At 39.5% G+C, this 24,212-nt stretch overlaps 1 long non-coding RNA gene across 1 annotated transcript in view; it reads left to right on the top strand.

Moving 5' to 3' along the window:
- LOC126081446 (uncharacterized) overlaps positions 1-24,212 on the top strand; it is a 230,027-nt gene that overhangs the window by 109,729 nt on the left and 96,086 nt on the right. The window lies entirely within an intron of this gene.

The following is a 24,212-nucleotide window of genomic DNA, read 5'->3' as shown; positions in this document are numbered from 1 at the left end:
CTTTCTCCCATGGAGCAGCTGGTGGGTTTGAACTGTTGACCTTTCAGTTTGCAGCTGTGCACTGAACTGGTACGCCACCAGGGCCATCCTTCCAATCTCAGAAGTGGGTGTTAATTCATATATTTTGAGCGGGAATGTAAGGAAGACACTACTGTTTGAACCCACCCACTGGCTCCATGGGTAAAAAGACCTGATGATCTGCTCCCGTAAAGACTACAGCCTAGAAAACCCTGTGGGGCAGTTCTACTCTGTTACATGGGGTTGCTATGAATCAAAACCAACTCAACGGCACCTAACAAAAGAGTGTGTGTGTGTGTGTGTGTCTGCGTGTGTGTGTGTAAACAGTTGAGTTGATTCTAACTCATGGTGACGCCTTGTGTATCAGGATAGAACTGTGCTCTATGGGGTTTTCAACGGCCGATTTTTTGGAAGTAGACTGCCAGGGCTTTCTTCTGAGGTGCCTCTGGGTGGACTTGCACTTCCAACCTTTGTGTTAGCAGCTGAGAATGTTAACAGTCTGCACTACCAGGGACTCTTATTTCATTATAGGTAGGATTATTATAGTGAAAGCTATCATTTACCCATTTTAGAAATTGAAGAACAAACATTACTTTTGGTATAAAAATCAGTATCTTTGCATTATTTTTTTTAACTAAGCTGCATTTGTACTTAATATTTAGGCCAGCGCCAATTCTGAAAGTTAATAAGACACTTAAAACACACAACTTGGAGAACACAACATGGTGTTATTTTAAGCAACAGAAAAATCTTAATTGCTTAGTTGCATTGATGTTTATTTCCATCACAACCCAAATATAACATTTCAAGAGACTAAACTCCAAACATCTGTGGACATTCCCTATATCCATTTCTGTAAATAATCACTGAGCATCTATAGTTTGCATGTATTGGCATGGAGTCTGATTCTCCCAGTATTTATACATTGTAAATCTGCCAAGATGCCTTAGAGTACATGAACTGCCAGTATTTAAAGGGATAAAGAACTAAAGATGATACATAATGGATAGAAATTGGTAGAGAGTTTAAAGTTTTCTTCCTGGAATGAGATGAAGGATTTTAGATTTTAGAACCTGTCAACAACAACAAAAAAGGAGTCAGGTTGGTGCCTTGTTATTTAATTGCTTCTACTTTATTGTAGAACATCCTTATATCCATGAAAATACGACTCAAGTTTAAAGGCAAGAATTGAGAGCCTGGTAACAGTTTATAAATATTTAAAGGGAATAAATGTCATGAAAAGACAAGCTTTGGTGTAGGACATGAACAAAAATGGCAAAACTTGAAACAGAGCCATAAATTTAAGGTAAAAGTAAATTCATTTCAAATATTTAGGAGGAAAATCATTTTATGAATAATTATTCCTGTCAATTATTTTGATTTGCAATTCAACAACATATTAGAGAACATGGTGTTTTCCTTTTACACGTCCCCTAGGTCTCCTCTTACTCTTTAAATTTTAACAAGCTTTGAGCCATTTAGAGGTATAGCAGCTAAGTGAAGCAGACATTTGAGGCTCACAAAGCTAAACTATAGCAGATTAATTGGGCAGCTAACCATAAAAATATTCCACATGAATAGAAAAAGCTTTTTGTGGGTAAAATTCTGCTGCCATTGTCAGTAAGACACTGGGAAGCTTACAGAGTTGGACGATGATGATGTAACATGTTGCATTACTAGATAAAGATATTTTGTTACGTATAACATAAGCAAATAAATAAAGCATTATTTTTACCCGTCTGCATGTGCCTCTATAAAAAGACATTTTTTGTGTCTTCACTTTTTTTTTTTCCAGAATTGTTAATTATTTACGTGCTATTTTTCCCCCATACCCTTGTATGTTCCTGTGGTGAACCATTGCCCCTCTGAGATTGCTTCTCACTCTCTGAAAGAATCACAGAGTGAGTGACTGAGAGGCCAGAAAGAACTGACATGTTCCTACCTACAAGCTGTTTTCTCCTTACTATAATTATATCATGCAGGAAACCAGGGCAACAGGCAATGTTAGCGACAACCTCCGTAAGATTTTCTAACCAGAGCAGTCAGAGTCAGAGGAACAGGTAAACTCCAATATTAGGGTCAATTCAGCCATATCTGTATACTCTATCTGTATTAGCTACTTTAATGTGCCCACATTAATGGAAGTTACAATGAATTTGATGTGCAGAAAACATTCTATAGGTTGCTTTAGAAGAATACATGTGCCCTCACGTCACTAAATAAATGTAGTTTTTCAACAATTTAGTTTTTCATAATTTCTTTCTTATGAAATCATATGGCTTACAGTTTTGTCAACTAAATTTGCAGTTTATCATTAAACGGTAATCCTATTAGAGTGTGGGTTCTAGAGAATTCAGAACTATTAGTCTTCATTTGGAGCCCTGGTGGCACAGTGGTTAAGAGCTCGGCTGCTTACCAAAAGGTTGGCAGTTTAAATCCACCAGCTGCTCCTTGGAAAACCCATGGGGCAGTTCTACTCTGTCCCATAGGGTCGCTATGAGTTGGAATTGACTCCACAGCAACAGGTTTGGGTTTTTTTTTTAAGTCTTTATTTTCAACAATTTATTACTTTGGTGATAAATAGCTATACAAGCCATCTGACAGTTTTGAATGATAATGGTGTTTTATCATTAAAAAGCATATGGATTAACTTTGTAATTAGAGGGTAGAGACTCGGTTTTTCTAGGAGTCTGCAAAATACTGCTGGCAAGCCAAACCTGGACTACCTGATTGGTTATAAAGCCCATTTTTTAAGGAATTACCAATGGTTGCTTTCATGCTAAGGAGCCCTGGTGGTGCAGTGGTTAAAGTGATCTGCTGCTAACTGAAAAGTTGGTGATTGGAAACCACTAGTGGCTGTGAGGGAGAAAGATGTGACAGTCTGCTTCGTTAAGGATTTACAGTCTCGGAAACCCTATGGGGTGGCTATGAATCAGAATTGACGCCAGTGGGTTTGGTTTAGTTTGGCTTTTATGCTAAATTGGAAGGGATGAATAGTTACAACAGAGACAGTGTGGACCGTAAAGCCCAAAATATTTACTACCCCGCCTTTACAGAAAAACGTTGCCAACTTCTGCTCTGTAGCAATAGTAGTGTATTAGTCTTTTAACTAAGATAGAACCTAAACAGAAAAGTGAACTTAAAACAAGCTCTTTTTATTTGATCTGTTTGTATTATATTCTTGCCTAAGCTGATGCTTACATTGGTTTTAAAAATGTAGATTTTACAGATGCATTAGTAGCTAGGTTTTAGGTTATGTTTACATCACTGACCCTTTGGTGCTTCAGGCTACGTGCCCCATGGGGAAGTGGACATCCAGAGGAAGGCCACAGCAGTGCCTTTTGAAGAGTGGGGACTAGGGCACGGTACCTTTTGCCTGGGCCTTAGGGAAGTAGTGTCAACATATGCTTTTTCCCTCTGCCACCACAATTGCAACCATGTCTCCATCAGCTAGAGTCAAGGAGTAAAGATAATTTGGAGCAGAAAGGCAGCTGACCTATAATGAAAATTATCATGATCAAGAAATAAAACTTCATTATTTATATTTTGAGGTCATCTGTTACAGCAGCATCACCTAGCCTCTCCTTATTGGTATAGGTATATGGTGTCTCTGTGTGTGTGCGCACATATGTGGATGTTTATGAGTGTATAGAAAAACATGGAAGCTTAGCAAACTGCAAACATGTGTTACAGGTGAGGGATAATACGTCCAGAGGTTAGGAGAGTAGAATGAAATGGTAAGGCCGTGAGGTAAGAAAAAAGAAAAAGGGAAAAATAGTAAAAAAAAAAATAGTGACAACAGACTACATTTTAGAAAAGCATACATGCCATTTGTCTAAAATGGTGTATGTCTATTGCCACTTATACATAAGGAGATCCATGAAAAGATGGCCACTAAAATATTAATGGTGATTATTTCAGGGTAGTAGGATATCAGGTGAGTTTTTAACTTTCTTAGAAATTTCTGTTATTTGAGTTTTCTAAGTGAACATGTTATTTAAATAGCAAAAGAAAAACAATGAAGCCATTTGCATTATTGAATAAAAAAAGGTGATGTCTGGAGACACTGAGCCAGTTTTTCTCCTTGAATTGAGCTGCCTGACTTTTTCCTGATCATGCGGCCTTCTTTTTTTTTGGTAAACTATGGTTTGTTCTCAGGATTTACTCAGGACCCAACAGTTTTTAGAACAGAGATCATGAAGTTTTCACACAGTTTCCTTATAAATGGCCTGACTAATTCATGAGTCAAGACCACCATAATTCAGGTATTCCTGTGTCCAGTCCACAGCGGTAAGTTGTCCTTAGGCTGAGGGTGTATTTTTTTGGCCTGTGTGTTGATTGAGTTACTAAGGATACAAGGTTCAAGAGTGTAGTCAACCTCTCTTTCCAGACTGATTTCACAACCAAGCAATTTATCCAGTGAGAGAATTTAGGAATCAACTGTAGAGACCTGGAAGAAATGTTGCAACATCCATAAGAGGAAAACTTATCTATCAAGCCTCTTTGCTTATGGCTTAGACCGACCTTCCAGATGCCTTGTTTTAGCTAATATTTCTCTTTGCCGTTTATAAAAGTTGGGTAATATTTAAAAGAAAACAAGAATTATATCTTAAAGTAGATGATAAAAAACAACCAAGATAACGTAATGAAATCAATAGTAAGATAAAGTGGTAAAAAAAAAAAAAAGGCACTATAAAATGGCAAAATAAAAGCCAAGAAGAAATAAATATGGTAAAAGATACAGATGAGTCAATAACAACTAGAAACTAAAAGATTAAAGAAAATAAAATTAAATTGAAAAAGCAAGTGATATTAGCCAGAGGAGCAAACTACATGAAATCATAAAATAGGATATTAAGAATATAAAAATTAGCTAAGAGAATAAAATAAAAACGGTTAGAAAAATAATAAGAACAGCATCTAGGGCTTAACCAGGACCGTTTGGGCTAAGGCTGCTGCAAACAGTTCCTGAACTTTAGGCTCGATTCTTTTTCCTAGGCTGGGAATGTGTTGGTGGTGATTTCTGGGCTTTGTGGCTCCCAAATGGATGATTTCAGGAAAACAGAGCCCTGAAGATTTTGCCATGAAGCTCTTTCCTTTTATCTTTCTCTAGCAAGACGCCACCCGCCACTTCCTGTCAGGCAAAGTTGACCTTACTACCTCCCCAAATATATGACAGATGCAATCTTTATTTTAACAAATATTCAAATATTTGTGTTTCTTTGTGCTAGTTTATTTGAGCAAAGGGAAAGAATGAAATGAAACAAACTTAACAAAAGCCTTTAAAATTTTACTCCCATTTTCAAAGAGAAATCCCTCTGCACACTGGATCCTCCCAACTCTTAAGCTGATTTAAATTTTGCGGCAGTACCAGCTCATCATAAAAATACATAATGTTTATTTCATTTTACGTATGTGAAATGCTTAAAGATCTGACTTTTTTTTTTCACATATCTACTGTAATGCCATTGGCACAGGCTGGTTTAGGTCTCCATATTTATGAATAATTTTACTAAGGCTTAAAGTTGGTGGTTTCATTTGAGTTCCCTAAATAAATGAAAGCAAATTTTTCTTAATTGGAATTGATATCACTGAGATATGAACTATGGGCAAGCTTTTTCTTACTTGGAATAGCCTGAGATCATTTTGTTTGATCAACTTGCAATGATTATGTCATACGTGAAATGACTTGAATCAAACAAATGTTCTTGAATTATATTTCACCTTGACTTGACTCCCACTGGACTAAATCTATTGTAGTAAACCAATCACACATTGAGTATAAACAGTACCATATGCCTATATCTTCTATAAACGGGCAACAGATGGTAAACATCATATCGAAACTGACACATAAGAACAATTGTGGTTTAGGAAGATCTTGAAATCTAGGCAAATTCGATAAGGCTTGTTGCTTAGTGGGACAATGCCAGCAATGAGGCCATTTCAAGAATTATGCACTGGCCATTTTCCATGGTTCATTCCTTTCTGAATTAGGGACCACCCTCCTTGAGATAAGATTTCAGCAAATTATCTACAAAACCTCTTCAAAAGTAGTTATTCATTAAATAACAACAAAACTAAGATGGTCTCTTCAGGATTAAAAAAAAAATTTTTTTTCTTTTTTTTTCAGGATTAGCTAAAGTTAATTATTTTAGTTCAACATTACAAACCCAGGAAGAACTTATCTCAAAATAGAACTAACTGGTTTAAGGTGATTTTAAGGTCACAGTTCTAATGCAAGCATAGCTATTGATGGACCTTCTGGAAGCAGAGAAAATGGCAGGCATGGTGGGGCCACCAGACAAACTCCATGCCAACATTGCTTAGCAGAGTTCAAGTACTGTCCTAAGTGTGGCCCAGAACTCAGCATTTAGTGAAGGGCCGTTTGTAGTGCCGGGGTCATCGACACTCTTCTTATGTCATGACTCACTTTGCTGAACCTGGCTAACATAGAGTTCAGGTGCCCCTGGATCTCCTGATTCCCACATACTTTGGGATGGTACTATTATACTTTATACCACAAGTCTTTGACACCATTATAGACATGGCGATGGACTAACCAACCTTTTTATAAAACAACCCTTTTATAGAACAAACAAATAAACAAACAAAAAAAGCAAACCTGTTGCTGTCGAGTCAATTCCGGCTCATAGCGACCCTACAGGACAAAGTAGAACTGCGCCATAGAGTTTCCAAGGAGTGGCTGGTGGATTCAAACTGCCAACTTTTTAGTTAGCAGCTTTAGCAGTTAGCCACTAACCCATCAGGGTTTCCTTTTATAATGGAAACCCCTTTTATTACCCCTTTTACAGGACATTGTTCATCTCAGATAAAACAGCACAGTTCCTGTGAGGAAGTATTTGGCTGTACAACACAGTTAAACTTACTATTTTGAACCTTGGGCATCCAATCATATCTTCATTTCAGAGGAACCTCATTACTCAGAAGAAGCAGAACAGATCCTTCACCTAAGATAATGGCTGCTAAAAGTATCACCTGCAACTTCCCAATTTTGTTCAATGAATCCTCCCGGATTTTATTTAGTGCTTAGAAAAGCACAGTGCTCCTGTTTTGGGCATCCCACACTGAGGAGAAGCCATTGAGTTGGAAGACCAGGTATATATACCCCTTTTGTCTCACATGTAGGGCTCAGCCACACTACAATTTTGGGAACAAAAATCTAGACCCTTTTTATGTTGACTGATATTAATATTATCCTGCTCATCTATAGGGTCGTTGTGAGTCGGAATCAACTCGACGGCAACGGGTTTTTTTTTCGGCTGAACTATTCGCTCTGTCCAACAGGACGCTTCCATGTAGCTGCAGCCTTCAAGTCAGCCACAGTGATTTAAGAAGAGAACCAGAAGGTTTAGGATTGACTACCAGGACTTCTAAGGATGTAGTATATAGTCACCGGGGCGAGAGAAGCCTACTAAGCATAGGAGCTCATTTGAAAAGCCCACTTTTATCTGCACTTGATTGTGTGGGAAGTCCCTGGGAGGTATAAACAATAAACGTGCACAGCTGCTAACGAAAAGGTTGGAGGTTTGAGTCCATCCAGAGGGACCTTGGAAGAAAAGTCTGGCTATCCTCTTCTGAAAGATCAGCCATTGAAAATCCTAATGTAGCACAGCTCTACTTTGACATGCAGGAGGCCTCCATGAGTCAGAATGGACTCAAAGGCAACTGGTTGGTTGGTTGATTGTGGCTGCTTTCTTTATACAGCCTGAATTCAAGAATAAGGATCACTTTAACTAATTTCTTTGGAAACCTTGGTGGTGTAGTGCTTAAGTGCTATGGCTGTTAACCAAAAGGTCGGCAGTTTGAATCCGCCAGGTGCTCCTTGGAAACTCTACTCTGTCCTATAGGGTCGCTATGAGTCAGAATCAGCTCGACAGCACTGGGGTTTTTAACTCATTTCTTTAGGAATCTGGCACTGGGGCCCCAAAGCTAGGCTCTTAAAAAAAAAAAAAAACACTTCATGGTGGATGCTCTGTGTTCAGTAATAAAACATCTTGTAGTTTTCCACCTCTTGGACTCCCCATTTTTAGATTCCTCTTTGCCTGGCTCTGCCTCTGTAAGCACCATGTTTTCCTGGCTTGACTTTTAGTCCCAGAATTATTCTGATCATTTCTTGCATTTGGCATAGCCTCTCTAGAAGAGGATAATTGATATTGCCCCCCAGCACTGATTTTTTGCATCATTTGTATACTTCCATACCTGTGTACCATTCTTGAGGAAAGTTTATTCTAGGCATATCTCGTCCTGTGGGTGGGCACTGGACCAAGAGAAAATTTGTGGAAGTGGTTCTATCCAATATAAATTAGTTCAATCCAGTTCTATCTTTAACAAACCAGGTTCAAAGGGAATCAGCCTGGGTTAGATTAGTTAAAACTTACCTTTTAACAATCATCACATCTCAAGTTGAAGATCCAATTCCTCTTCTAGTTTCAGTGCTGATCAGCAGCGTGTTTAATATGCAGTAGGGACAGGATGGGGCACCATTTGTTCTGTTATACAGAAGGTCACTGTGAGGCAAAGCCAATCAATGGCAGTTAACAACAAGAATACATTAGAAGAGGAATGTTTTCATTCGGTGCCTTAAGATTTTGTGGCTATGAAAGAATTATTTACTTAAAATTTCTCATATTTTTATCACCAATCTAATTTTGAGCCCAAGGTATTAATTTCACCTTAAGAAACACTAGATGAAATAATTTGATCACTTTAATGGGAAGAGGTGACCTAGTATCTTAGAAAAGTGTAGATTAGGTTACATATATCACTTTCAATAACATTTCCTTATATTTCTAACTTTAATAGTAAAATAATCCATGTTTGAGGATATGAAGACAAAAAGCAGCATAGCTTTTAAATCCCATATTATTAAGGGAAATAGGGAAAGAACAGAGAATGTTAGAACTATGCAAACTATTTCCATTTTATGTGTAGTTCTTAAAATTCCAAACTTTGACCTATACTTCTCAAAATATCTAATGGAGAACAAAAAGTATATATTTTTAGACACAAAATTCCAGAGTCAAAGAAAGGAGTCTTTTTCTATCAAAAGGATAACAAAGTATGGTGTAAAAGCCATTTTTCTTTGAAGCAACATTCTTATCCACTTTTTTTTTTTTAACCTACCTAAACATCTTATTCATGTACCATGTTTTTTCAATCAGTTTTTGGCAACATATCTTAAATTTAGAATTGAAACTGTTCCATCGAAGGCTCCCAGAAAAAGGAAAATGAAAAATTAAGTGCTGATTTCAGGCTTATTGAAGTCTGTGCCCAAATCTGCTTTTGAGAATTAAGAGTGCCAAAGTTATTTCATTTGTGAATTATTTACCATTCAGCCAAAATGAAAAGACTAGAAATTATTATCACATCTTTGCCTTCAGGGCCAGCAATTTCCCTTCACTTCCCTCCTAAGATAATAATTTTTTTATGGGAGAATGGTTCCTATATTAGAAAGAAGATATTCTCTTGGTCTGTACTGGAGATATCTCTTCACATTTAATGGATAGATAATATTGAGAGTTTGTGCTGTCCTTTGTGAGCTGCATAGTAATCTTTGTACTTATTTTATACCATACGCAAAAACAATCAAGTTATTTTGCGACTTTTTGCCATCCAGGTGTGGCGTAAGTAGTAAAAATAACTGGTATTGCCGTATGAATCTAAGTGATTCGAGGACATATGCCTTGGAAAGGAGAACACTGTATATTATTGAATCAAAACACTACGGAAAGGGAAAGATCTCATTTCGTCCAACCTTATTTTAGTCAACTAAATTAAAATCTAGATAGTGTGAAGATGTTCTCCAAATCCCACAGATTGTTCGAGGCAAGAATCAAGCCCAGTTTCAGAGTCCTGTTCTGGAAAAGAACAAAATAAATGTCTACAGTGTACTTTTTAAGCAAAACGGAATCTCTAAAGTTGTTCAGTTGCCCACAGAGCACTGTCAGTCAAGCCGTATGTTGTGAATACCATGATTCAGTTAGGAAAAAACACTTCTGTTTTCATTTGAAGTTGGGCCACAAGTACTGAAGCATGCAGTTGGCGGAAGGCTAAATTCCCATCAAAGAATTGTTTTGTTTAGCTGATTTTTCCCATCTGATCAAATGGTCAAGCCAGCCAATTTTGAAACTAATTTAGGGGTGATATCAGACAGCCCTAGGTGATAATGATAGTAATTACTACACATGATTTGTGAACCAAAACCAAACCAAACCAAGTGCTGTTGAGTTGATTCCAACTCATAGCGACCCTATAGGACAGAGTAGAACTGCTCCACAGAGTTTCCAAGGAGTGGCTGGTGGATTCAAACTGCCGACCCTTTGATTAGCAGCCGTAGCACTTAATCGCCATGCCACCAGGGTTTACATGATTTGTGAAGCTTACTATAATTCCTTGGGTTAAGCTTTGTTTCTGGGACAAGGCTAAAGCAGCGGCTTTCAACCTTGGCTGACCCTTGGAATCACTGGGGAGAGAGAGGCTTAAAAGTAATAATGCCTTGGTCTCAACCACAGGGATTTTTATTTTAATTGGTTGAGGGTATTGCATGGGCATCATTTTTTTGTTTTTTAAAGCTTCCCAGGTGATTGTAATACAAGGTAGGTGAAAACCACTGAGTAAGGAAATGTGGTTACTGTCATTGTAGCTGGTTGGAAGCCCTTGGAATTTGCAGCTGCTGCTCCAGTTTTCCTAGGAATCCCTGTTCCTAGCCTTGTGTGTCAAGTGTTAATGCAGTGGGCTACCGTGTTAGGGGGCCTGTAAAGTAGACGGTGCTTCTATTTTTCCTTAAGACCCTGTTTCTAAGGAGTTTCTATTTGAGTTCGAGTATTCTCCTGTCACAATGTGGCAGAGGTGCAGAAATGTAAAAGTAAACCAAGCTTACTGCCATGTTGGGTCAATTCCTCAGGTCATGCTGCCCGGCCATTAGGGGGCACATGCTGGTATTTGAGGAGCTCTCAAAGCCAGCAGTGCAGTGCTATGACATATCCCCTGTTGATTTCTTTTAGACCTTGAACACAGTTTAATACTGGTTTGCATGTTGTTGTTATTTGCATGATTGAGATACTTAACCACATGAGAAATATAAGTACCCAAACAAACAGAAAAATGGATGAGGCGACCATGTGGAAGTACCTCCCAGCTGTCAAAGTTAGAGAAGGGGCTTGCTAAGTTTCCCTTGATTCTGAAACCAACTCCAGTGTAATATTTCAGTTCCATTTGTAAAATATACCCTTCCAGAGTACTCTTAATTTTCAATTTTGGAATGCCCATATTGGAGCCCTGGTGATGCAGTGGTTAAGAGCTCGGCTGCTAACCAAAAGGCTGGTAGTTTGAATCCACCAGCTGCTCCTTGGAAACCCCATGAGGAAGTTGTACTGTGTCCTATAGGGTCGTCATGAGCTGGAATCAACTTGATGGCAACAGGTTTGGTTTTTTTTTGGGGGGCTACTTTTTTTACTCAGATTAGCCGTAGTATGTAACTATATCCCTGCTACTACTCATTTTAAAGCTCTCTGGATAAAATTATCCATGTGAGATGGAGCTCAGTGGTAAATCAACACCTACTCTTGTGACTTTCAAGTTAGAGTTCATGGTGAAAATGTATTCCTCAGCCCACAGCATTTTATATGAATGACATCTGTTCCCTGATTGACTGTCACCAAGCCTCTGGTGGTGACTCAGTTTTGGCTTCCAACAGTGCATGTATCGTGGGCTGGTTTTCAATCAGACTACCCCAAATATATCCTCTAAATCTGGGGAAAAACTATTTAACTTTTTTTTTTGGTATTGAGGCGATAACAAATAGCCATACATGTAATTATATTTATATTGATTATAAAGTAATCAATCTATTCCCCAGGTTCAAACAGACCCAACAACCACTTTTTCTAACAACTATTTTGTAATTCCATTTTACTTGTCTGAAATGAAATTCATGGAACATACAATCCACCCACATAAAATTTTAAATAATATGTATTTCCGTGACATAAAGGAATATGAAGGATAAATAAAAGGAAAGATTTTTACAATAAAGTTTTCTGTATGCCAATGTGTAAATGCTCAGCTACCACTTCACTAAAAAATCAACACGGTCCCACACATTTCCCAAAGGTCGCCCAGGGAACAGTCCTGCCCTTTTGAGAGCCATTGCCTGTAACATGTTCTTCCTACTACAATCCCCAAACTACCCTCCTCCCTATCCCCAATTTTCCATCTTTCAGTTCTCAAACTATTCTCTTTCTGAGCACCGTATCCTTGGTCCAGTTTATTTTTCTCTTTGTGCAGACATAATGTGACTTGTGGCTTCAGATCCTTATCCCAGTATTGATTGGCAGCCTCCGTATTTTCATACTTACGTTGAGTTTGATGCAAAGATATTCACCCAGGTAAGGGAAGGCTCATGATGCAGTTCTGATTCATTTGAGAAAATGGGAAGTGCCTGTCAAATACCATGCCAGTCTTCTAAAAACAGACCAAAACAAACAAACAAATCAATTGCCATCATATGGGCTCCTACTTGTGACTACTCCATGGTTTGTGGAGAAGAACTTCACTTCATTGGGTTTTCACAACTGTGGCTTTTCTGAAGCAGATGACCAGGTACCTCTGAGTGGGCTCCAACTGCCAATCTTTCAGATACCAGTCCAGCGCTTAGCCATTTGCACCACCAAGAGGGACTCCTACTAGTATTCTAAATTCTAAAGAGAGGGTCATTAAACAAAGAAAAGCTCAAATTCTTAGTTTCACTGATCTGGCTTAGTACAAAGGAGCCTGGAATCTCTGGTTTCTACATGAAACCTCCATTTTCTTTCTTTAGTTAGCCTTCTGATTTGACAGCTCTGGCCATAGAAGTTCTAAGAGCAAAGTTTGTTAAAATTTTAGCAGTCTGACCTCTCTGACAGAAAACAAGCTGATCTACTACAGATTCAAAGAAAATACAATTTGAGATCCATGAGAATTACTTTTTTTTCCAAACTATTTATTCATTGTATATTTAAAGGTCACCAGTACACATCATTGTTTCAACTTTCTGGGAATTTATTCACTGCTGGTGACTTAAATCAGGCAGCCCTGTTTTTCATTACTGGCTGGTATTTTTAAGCTTGTGAGTTCTAAACATCTAACTCAGAAGCAGAACAAAATAGCTTCACTTCAACATTCTGAATCATGGCAAAGAGGTTTCATATTCCCAAGCTGTCCATAGGAACTGAATGTGATGTTACCTCCTTCAATAATGAACATTATACTAAACAAGAGTCTAACATTTTTGCCTCGTTGGACTATATCTCATGGGTATAAGTTGTAGGTAAAAAATTGCCAAGTTTCTGTATGAGCAGGATAAAATGGCCACTGTAAAAATGGAATGGGGGCATCAGACCTCTTCGTCTAACTTCACAAGGGGAGGAGAGAATGACCATCAACATCAGCCCGCACCATCAACATCAGCCCCAGGCTGATTCCTATGAGGCAGAAATTGACATGTCTCCTCTCTCCAGCCATTTTACCAATTCTGACACCAGTCATCCCTCCCACAGCACTTTCTACTTTTCTCCTGGGTTCAATAATTCATCACAATGGCCACACAAAACTCACAGGCCCTACTTACAGTTATGGGGTTTATTAGGGAAGCAACAGGTTACAATTCAAGATCATGAAGGACTCAGGGTACAGTTCTTCGAGAAGGACAGCCTCTTCTCAGCTGTGCCCAAGGAAGGCCTCTCCCTGGCCCTCGGCCCCTCAGCCTCATGGCCCAGCTTGCTTGGGCAAGTATTACAAAACTCTTTAGCTCCACCAGTAAGTGTCCAAGTCACCCCACTCTGCCAGCAAGCCTCCTGCCTGAAGGCTCTCAGCTTTCTTGCTCCATGGGCTGAGAAGCCCACTGTACCATCTCCTGCCAGTCTTCTAGTTCTGCTGCTCCCACTGCTCTGCCGTGCTTGCCATTGCTTCTTGCCATCTTGTGCTGTTTCCGGTGATAATAGCTGTCTCCTCGGTCTGGGAGGTTCTCAGCACAGGGACCCCAGGTCCAAAGAATGCACTCCACTCCTATCTCTTCTTCTTGGTGGTAGTGGGATCCCCACTCCCACCTCTGGGATGGGCCACTTTAAGCCCAGTAGTATGGCAAAACGGACCAATTCCTGTGTTAGGGTTCTATATATCTTGTTTGAATGGTCCCACTCTCACAAGGGTGCCATGCACCTTGTATGCATTATTAGAAAACTATCCAATCCCCTTGGTGGGCCACAAGCACTTCATTTACATAGTCCTTCCCAGTCATTTGGTGGGAGTTACAAGACCACGGTGAGAAAGGCCATATAAAAGTGATCCATTGCACTGCAGGCTACCCCCTAGCTTTTCCAGTATGGTTTTTCCCTACTTGGAGGATAACTTTCCCCTCCCAATCATTTACCAGTCCAAAACAGTCATTAACAATAAGTCCTTCAGTAGGGCAGAGTCCTCAATGGGAGGTTACTCAGGTACGGGCTATTCAGGTCTGCTGCAGATATCGATCTGATCTGCTCAGATTCTCCAAAAGTCATCTCGTCTTCACCTTTTCTGGCCTGATAAAATTTAACTGAGAGATTTATTTCCTTGTTCTGAGCCTCTATTGTGGTATCAGTGTAGCTAAACCTTTAAGGGGCTTTAGGTTCAACCACTGTACTCTAGTTCAGCACTGTGTCCTTCTTAGTCCACTGTTTCACAGTTACTGCTTCTACAATTGCAATTTTTGCAATCACAACTAACTCTGTTAACAATCAACACTTATAACTGAATCATACAATCCTATCAGCATCTTCCCCACCCTCTTTTCCCAGACCCATCAGGAAAAGAGGAAACTATTCAGTGGGGATCCTCCCTTGTCCCCCTCATTTTGAGAGTAAACACACCCACGAAAGCATATTAAGACAGTGACTTCATGCCTTTAGCTTCTCCCATTTTTAGGTAGCCAATGTTTAATTTGCCCCAACCATATTAAGCCAGTACTCTGAGGAGACAAGCGTGTTCATTGGTCTGAAGAATCTATTATTCTGGTTGGAACTTTGACCACCTGCATCCATAAGCAAAGGCCAGTCCTGAGAAAGCTATCAAATTGCAGCAATTTACACCAGCTCATGGTGTCAAACATCTCTCTTCATTTGGTCAGGTTCTGGTCAGCTCATCCCTACTTCCCTGGGATTAGGTCAAAGGGTACCAGCTGTAGGCTTGGGAGTCCACGCACCTGTCTACTTCAGGCCAGCCAGTCCTTTCTCTCCCTCTCTCATCCCTAGCCGTTGTGGGCTAGGTCAACGGGTACCAATAGCATATGTCCAAACTCAGCCCATCTCTTCATTGCTGCGGCTCCCCAGGTTGCGACCTCAAGCAAGCATACCAGGCTGTCTATTTGTCGGCTCCCTTTACCTTCCAGTCTTGGAAGGGGGTTAGTACTGGAAGTTAGTACTGTGGTTAGTACTGGAGGTTAGTACAGTGGTTTCTGGCAGTTGGGGTGGGGGTGGTAGAAGTATGGCTCTTGTTACTGATGAGAGAGTCTGGGCTCCTCCTTGATTTACAGCCTGCAAACGTGGTCTTATTTAGCCCTGGGTGTGTCTGCACCATACCCGTATCTGCTCTTGGTAATTCCTTGAAGGTGCCTTTCTGTGTGTGGGGTTGTTGGCTTTATTCCAGGATGGCCACTCAGTTCTGCCATTTGGCCAGGAAACTCCACTCTGTATCTCCACTCCTTCACTGTTTTCAATCAGTTTCTTCTTCTCAGTGGCTTCTGATCTAATACTTTATCCTATCAGTTAAGGTTCGGGGCTTCAGGGTTGACATCTGTATCTGTTTTATTAGGTTTTTCAGGTCTTTGTTGCAGCAAGATTGCTTAGTGCACCTGACTGATTTGCCATCTTGGCTGAAAATCAGGGCTCAGGTTTTGGACCCAAGCCCCCAATACCCTATATACAGGGCTACTGCATTGAAACAAAAAGCCTGAGTTTCTTTCAGGCAAATCCTAGTTCCCCTTGTAGTATATCCAATCTAAGTATTGGCTGAAGGCAGAGTTACACACTCTTGTTAACTATAAATTTCTATCAATACTAGGTTGAAACATTCAATATCCATAGTACATTCAAATAAACACATAACCCTTTTTAAAACATTCTAGTTTCATCTTCTCTTTTCCACACCTTGACGATCTTCTCATTCATATGCCTATGGCCTTGGGTCTCTGGGTGGAACAAGAAGACCCTAGTTTCCTATCAATCACTTTGTTTAACCAACCTAGCTTTACTCCCCTCAGCTGCAGTGTAACATCTCTTTCCTTTCAGCCATTTCAGGTAACAACAACTAAAGTAACCATCTGAGAATCAAAAGTTTCATTTCCCATGCCCCTTTTTTGTTTCTTTTACAAAGTTTCATGCTTCCACGAGTCTGGAGCCATTGCAATGAATCCTTCTTTTGACACCAACTATAAAAAATGGCTTGGTGACATTGGACCTACTCATCGAATTTCACAAGCAGGGAGGAGAATCACCATCCGCATCAGCCCTAGGCTGATACCTGTGAGGTAGAGGGCAAACTTTTTATCAATTCTGACACTAATCATCCCTCCCATGGCACTCTCTACTTTTCTACCAGGTTTGATAATATGTTGCAATGGCCACACAGAACTCACAGACCATACTCACATTTACGGGGTTTATTAGAGAAATAACATGATCTTGACTCCTATTAATCAAAACATGGTTCCCAGACCCCATAGGCATCCCTATCAACTGGGAGCTTGTTAGAAATGCAGAATATTAGGTCCCACCCCAGAAGCGCTAAATCAAAACCTACATTTTAACAAGACCCCCAGATGATTTATACATTAACATTTGAGAAACACTACTTAGTCTCTTAGTTCCTCTAAATCAGAGGCTCTCAACGTTAGCTGTCTTTTATAATCAACTGTGGAGCTTTTAAAAATTCGGATAACCAGGCTGTTGGACCTCAGATCAATTACATCAGTATCACTAGGGGTGAGGTCAAAGCAGCATTTCTTTCTGAAACTCCCTAGGTGATTCTAATGTGTAGCCAAATTTGAGAACCACACTGCAAATGGAACAAGAGAATGGAGAAGTAGTAATATTGCTGTTTGCCAACAAAAAGAGGCTTCATGGCATTAGCTTTCTCTGTTTCCATTCTATTAGACACCGTCATCAGCCGTTGGGGCAAGAGAAAACACTTTGGGTTTTAGGAATTTACATTCTCATGGCTCCTTTGCTTGGCCTCATTTTGCTCTAGCATTGTCATACACAAAATGGCGCTTGCTGCTCTTATATTTTGTCATCTCTGGGCTAAGACTTTAGAAATAGAGCCCATCAGTATTTATGTTAATTTTTTCACCCACCTTCATTCAAAACTGGCATCTTCTGTTATCTTTCAGAGTTTAATGAGGACAGAAAGATCTGCAAAGATGGTAGGTATGAAGATATAGATTAACCTACTTGAGAGAGATAAACTATATTACTTTGTAGATGTGAGACAGAATTTATGTGAGAAATTAAATAGAACAAAATGTTGCTTTTGACCACATATTGGTCATTTTCCCTAAAAGTATAGATCTGTGTTGTATGAGCATGTGTGTTTGAAAACTTGCTAAAAGTGTGATCTAATATCTTAGGCCCAAGAATCTTTCCTAAATCAGCCAAGTGTGTATGGTGGACTGTTAATTTTGGAACAAAACATGCATTGCTTACCTATGAAGAAGTGTTAGATAGTTGTCATTTCTGAGGGTGTAAAATTGTGGATAATTTTCCTTAATTCTATGTTCCAGGAAAGGGTGAACTAATTTTCTACATACAAACCATAGGAATTCCAGTATGCATAAGAGCCATGATCTAGTTCCTGCAAGAGAAGCATAATGTAAGAAGAGGATGGAATTATTCTAAACACCAGCCTTAGAGATGAGAGGAATATGTTTATGTCTCTGCCAATTTTTTCATTTTTTAAAATATTTTTGAAACTTTTACCACCTGTTAAGGCTAAAAATTTCCATAAGTTTACCACCTATTGTCTGAATTAGTATTGCCTTTGCTTTTCCTATATTTCTTTTGTTTAAGCTTGTTGTCTACCCCTAGTAAGCTGATCTTAAATCTTCATTCCTCTCTGCCCTCCTAATTCCAGTTCACAGAGGAGGCCTGTCTTAGTTATCTAGTGCTGCTGTAACAGCAATACCACAAGCGGATGGCTTTAACAAACATAAATTAATTTTCTCACAGTTTAGGTGGGACTACCTCTAGGGGAAGGCTCTGGGGGATATCCTTGTTTCTTTGACTTTTTTCTTCGTCCCTTGAAGATCTCCATGTGTCTTGGCATCTCTTTTATTCCATCTCTACTTCTCTCACTTTGCTTGTGTAATCTCTTTTATATCTCAAAGAGATTGATTTAAGACATGCCCTGTACTAATCTTCTCTCGTTAATATAATAAAGACAACCCATTCCTGACTGGGATTATAACCACAGGCATAGAGGTTAGGATTTACAACACATATTTTGGGGAACACAATTCAATCCATAACAAAAGCTCTTCCAGCATTGCATATATCTCTTTGTTGATGTGGGCTGTCCCTCTCTGGATGCTATCCACCCTGGGCTGTCTTTCCTAAGGGCAGCCAGCAGGAGCACACAGAGTTCCAGATGTGATTTTAATTAAGGCCAGGACGCAGCTTCTTTATTGGTACCTACCACCTTTCCTTATGGTGCCCAGGATTGTGTTGACTTTTATGTAAAGAGTTTTGTTTTCCTGGAATTTTATTCTGTTGTACAATTTGGATATGTCAGGAAAAAATTAATTCCTCCTGGGTCCCTTTCCTGGCTGTAGGTAGCTAAGAGTTCAAAGCCATCTCTCTGTAAGGGCCAGAGTGATTATTTATTCTAATTGCACTTACCCAGGTCACTCAAATTAACCAAATAATAACCCAATGATTTCATTCCCTGAGGCTGACTGAACATGCTCGTGATTCCCTCAGGAGAGGAAGGAAAGTGTTTGTGTAAGAGATGTATAAATTGCTATGATGCATGGCTTTTTCTCTGTGGGTGAAAGAAAGGGTACAATGGATTTCAAAAGATTGAGGGCAATTGCATATATGGATTCAGGCCACCTATGTGAGTGTTGCCATCTCATTTCACTTATACTGGAGTCCTGCCAGGAAAGCCCTAATATTAAAGTATTAAAAGCTGAGAATGTGAAAACAAAAAAAATAACCAATCCCATTTCTGTCAAGTTGACGCCAATTCATAGCAACTCTACAGGACAGATTAGAACTGCCCTATAGGGTTTCAAAGGCTGTAATCGACACAGAAGAAGACTGCCGCATTTCTCTCCCATGGAGTGGCTGGTAGGTTCAAACCACCAGTCTATCAGTTAGCAGCCAAGTGCTTTAACCACTGCACCACCAGGGCTCCTTGAATGTGGAACTAGCTGTTAATTACCTGGTTAAACACTCTTACCTTGTATTATCCCAAACCCTGTGCCAGGCATGAAAACTTAGGTACAATTCTTAAACTGTCGCAAAGCACTGCAGGGGTACCTTATAGTTCACTCTGGTTGAAAACAAAACCCACCTCCCCTATAAATATTATGAGGAAATTTATTCAATAAAACAAATAATATAAGCCATGGCATTCTAATCACAAATAAGATGAAAGAAAGAAAAAGAGAGAGGGAAGGAGGGAGGGAGGGAAGGAAGGGAGGGAGGGAGGGAGGGAGGGAGGGAGGGAGGGAGGGAGGAAGGGAGGAAGGAAGGAAGGAAGGAAGGAAGGAAGGAAGGAAGGAAGGAAGGAAGGAAGGAAGGAAGGAAGGAAGGAAGGAAGGAAGGGGAAAGAAAGGAGGGAGAGAGGGAGGAAGGAAGGAAGAAAAAAGAAAAGAAGTCCTTAGGCAATTCTCTTTGTCTTCCCCATAAAAAAAAAAATAAATGTTTAACAACCAGCTGTCAGAGTGAGGAGGCAGGGAGCTTGATTTATGTTGTTTGCTGATTTCTGTGGTGTGAAGAATCTGAACATGACTGATTTCAAGCTATTGGTGAGAGACGTGCACAGTGGGCTGTCACGAGCCATATCAGCTGGCCTCAACCAAGCACACCACTGTAAGCTAGGTAACAATCATTTGTGAGTTTTTGAGCTTCCAGATATCAACTACCTTTCAACTTTCAAATGACACAGATACTTATTAGTCAGACGGTGTCTCAAAGATAATTTTTCTGTAGCAGATCTACCGTACTAGTAATCTACTCCCGTACTACTCTGTTTTTTCAGGACGGTTTTAGAATCACCCCAGGAAACTCCAATAAAAGGACTTAATGAGTATTTTCTCATCTGGATAGCATTTCCAGAACTTTGGTAAAGTCCAGTGGTGAAAGCAAAGCAGCCCAGTTAGAATCTAATGGTATAATCAGGAGTCAAGGAGCAGATACTACTCAAAAGTCACTGGGTTGGTTTAAAAATCATCTAAAGCCAAGCTTCTCAAACACTTTTTTTTTCTTCTTGGTAAATCCGTGTACATCCATGGCTTTTAAAATTAAGCCCAAGAATATCATGGCCTCCTGGAAATCTATTCCTTCTCTTCCTTGTTGAAAATACAAAACTTGTCTGTGAATATTGCTATCAGTTGAGATTTTGCCAATTTTATATTTTGTAATTTTATTATAAGAAGATTCTTTAATAATATTTACTATGATTTTTAACCTGTCTGCTGAGCAAATAATCTGAGAAGCTGGACTATATGAAGAAGAACTGGGCATCAGGATTGGAGGAAGACTCATTAACAACCTGCCTTACGTAGATGATACAACCTTGCTTACTGAAAGTGGAGAGGACAAGCACTTACTGATGAAGATCAGAGACTACAGCCTTAAGTATGGATTATACCTCAACATAAAGAAAATAAAAATCCTCACAACTGGACCAATAAGAAACATCATGATAAACGGAGGAAAGATTGAAGTTGTCAAGAATTTCCTTTTACTTGAATCCACAATCAACAGCCATGGAAGCTGCAGTCAAGAAATCAAAAGATGCATTGCATTTGGCAAATATGCTGCAAAATACCTCTTTAAAGTGTTAAGCAAAGAAGTCATTTTGAGGAGTAAGTTGTGCCTAATCCAAGCCGTAATGTTTTCAGTTGATTCTTCTGCATGCAAAAACTGGACAGTGAATAAGGAAGACTGAAAAAGAATTGATGCCTTTGAATTATGGTGTTGGCTAAGGACACTGAATATACCATGGACTGCCAAAAGAATGAACAAATCTGTCCTGGAAGAAGTTCAGCCAGAATGCTCCTTAGAAGCAAGCGTGGCGAGACTATGTCTCACACACTTGGGCATGTTATTAGGAGGGATCAGTCCCTGGAGAAGGACATCATGCTTGGTAAAGGAGACGGTCAGTGAAAAAGAGAAAGCCCCTCAACCAGATGGATTGAAGCAGTGGCTGCAACAATGGGTTCAAGCATAACAATGATTGTGAGGATGGTGCAGGACTGGGCAGTGTTTCATTCTGTTGTACGTATGGTCGCTATGAGTCGGAAGTGACTCGATGGTACCTAACAACAACAATAACATGATTTTTAAAATGTATATGCCCTGCTCCCCCAACCTTAAGACTCCAAAATGCTTAGGAAGAGACGGAGAGAAATGTGACAGATCCCTACCCTTGCTTCTACTCTTCACTAAGAATTTAATGTAGAGACTGAGCAACCTGCCAGAGGTTACTTATGTAGCAGGTGGTAGGGACAGCTGTGTCCTAATAGCAGAAACAAATGGAACAATACTCTTCTGCTTAAATATGCTTTATAGTAAAAAAGTTTATGTGTATATTTAGAATATTTTATTTTATCCTTCTGAATGGCAAAATCTTTTGGAAATGAGTTCAATACTTTGGAAAGTAAAGCATTCAACTTAAAAAAATTTATTTTTCTATATTCTAATATAATGTCTATGGTTAGGTAAATCTCTGTAAATCTCTGTCCATAATTGATAGTAATACAGTTGCATACAAAATTAAACACATTAAATAATTAAAAAATGATGTATATTATATGGAAACCCTGGTGGCGTAGTGGTTAAGTGCTACGGCTGCTAACCAAGAGATCGGCAGTTCAAATCTGCCAGGTGCTCCTTGGAAACTCTATGGAGCAGTTCTACTCTGTCCTATACGGTCACTATGAGTTGGAATCGACTCTACAGCAGTGGGTTTTTTTTTTGGGTGTATTGTATGGCTAATATTTCTTAGGCTAATATTAAAATTGCATTAAGTTCTCTAGTCTCACAATGAATAGGCATATATATATGTATGGAACCCTCATGGCGCAGTGGTTAAGAGCTTGGCTGCCAACCACTCATTGGAAACCCCATGGGGCAGTTCTGTTCTGTCCTATATGGTCACTATGAGTTAGAATTGGCTCAATGGCAACAGGTTTGGTTTTTGGTATATGTATGTATATATATGTCTATGTGTGTGTGTGTGTGTGTGTGTGTATGTTTTCAGAATAAAGAGATAAAGAGGAGCTATGAAGGAGCTCTGGTGGCACAGTGGTTAAGTGCTTGTCTGCTAACCGAAAGGTCAGCAGTTTGAACCCACCAGCCACTCTGTGGAGAAAAATGTGGCAGTCTGTTTCCGTAAAGATTACAGCCTTGGAAACTCCATGGGGCAGTTCTACTCTGTACTATAGGGTTTCTATGTGTTGGAAACAACTCAACAGCAACGAGTGTATTTTTCTTTTTTTTAATGCAATGACTTAACAGAAATTCCTTCTCTATGAGCATAAGAATGGTAGAGTTGCCATGAAATATTTTGGGACAAACTTTGCCTCCAGGGTTGGCCTATTTTGTGACTGAAACAAACATTCTTGTGATCTTTTCCTGACAGCTCAGTTCCCAACAAATAACTGACAAGTCACATGATATCTCTATGTTTATATACGTATATAAATTGCAGGTGCCCTTCCTTCAGAGTTGGATAAAACTGGGTTTGAATTCTGGCTTTGTCACTTTCTCACTGGTGACTTTCCAGATTACTTTCCATCTCTAAGCCTCAGTTTCTTATCTGGAAAACGGGATAAATAATGATTTCCTTGTGGTTTTCTTGTAAGGACTATACGCAAAAGTATACATAGAACATTTAACACAGTCCTGGTACTTAGCATATAATAAAGCATCTATGTGTATGTGATGGTTAAGATTGTGTGTCAAATTGTCTGGGCCATGATTCTCAGTGTTTTGACAGTCATGTGATGTTGTGGTCACTTCCCTGTTGAGATTTGATATATGACCACCCCCACGATGAAATCTGCAGCCAGTAGCCAATTGGTTGAAGAGGAATTTCCTTGGGTGTGTGGCCTGCATTGGGTGTGGGCAGCCATTCTGGCATGGCTCCAGGGCTTTTGCTCATTCTAGATCCTGCAGCCATCTCCTGTTCCTTTAAGCTCTGGTTCTTGGGACTTGAGCTAGCAGCTTACCTGCGGTCTTGCCTACTGATCTTGGGATTCGTCAGTCTTCACAGCCTGTGAGCAAGAGCCCATGCAAGATCTTGGGTTCGCCAGTCCCTGCAGCTACGTGAATCAGGAGAAGCCTCTATCATGACCAACGGACTTGGGACGTTTCAGCCTCTATAACTGTGTGATCCATTTCCTAGATATAAATCTCTCTCTGCATATATATTTATATGCTTTACTGGTTTTGCTTCTCTAGAGAACCCAGGCTAAGATAATCCAGATGCACATACAGGCATAAATACATTGCTATGCATAGAGACATATGTAAACATACATGTATATGGATAGATAGACACAAACACAACTATACACACATATGTGATATAATCTTTGCAAAGCTTCCAGACAAGTTGGTATATTTCCATGGGAATCTTTGGATAGTTTTTATAACTTACGTGTCATTGGAGATAATGTTGAACTGCTGAGAACAGGAAGAATGTATTGTTTTATGAACAGAAAACGATTCCTGTTGTCTGTGGGAAGACATAATTGATCTAGGGCAGAACTTTCTAAAGGTTGCTCCCCAAAAATGTGTTTTGCAGATTTTTATGTAGACAGTTCCAGAAAAATGATTACCAGTAACAAAACAAGTTATCTAAAGACAACTGTAGAATCTGGGAAGAGATTCTCTTTACCTCCTTATTTACACAGGAAGAAAGTGACACCC

Source organism: Elephas maximus, chromosome 8 (genome assembly GCF_024166365.1).
Source record: "Elephas maximus indicus isolate mEleMax1 chromosome 8, mEleMax1 primary haplotype, whole genome shotgun sequence".
Lineage (NCBI taxonomy): Eukaryota > Metazoa > Chordata > Mammalia > Proboscidea > Elephantidae > Elephas > Elephas maximus.
Note: the sequence above shows the minus strand (reverse complement) of the source record. Positions and strands in the feature narration are given on the sequence as shown.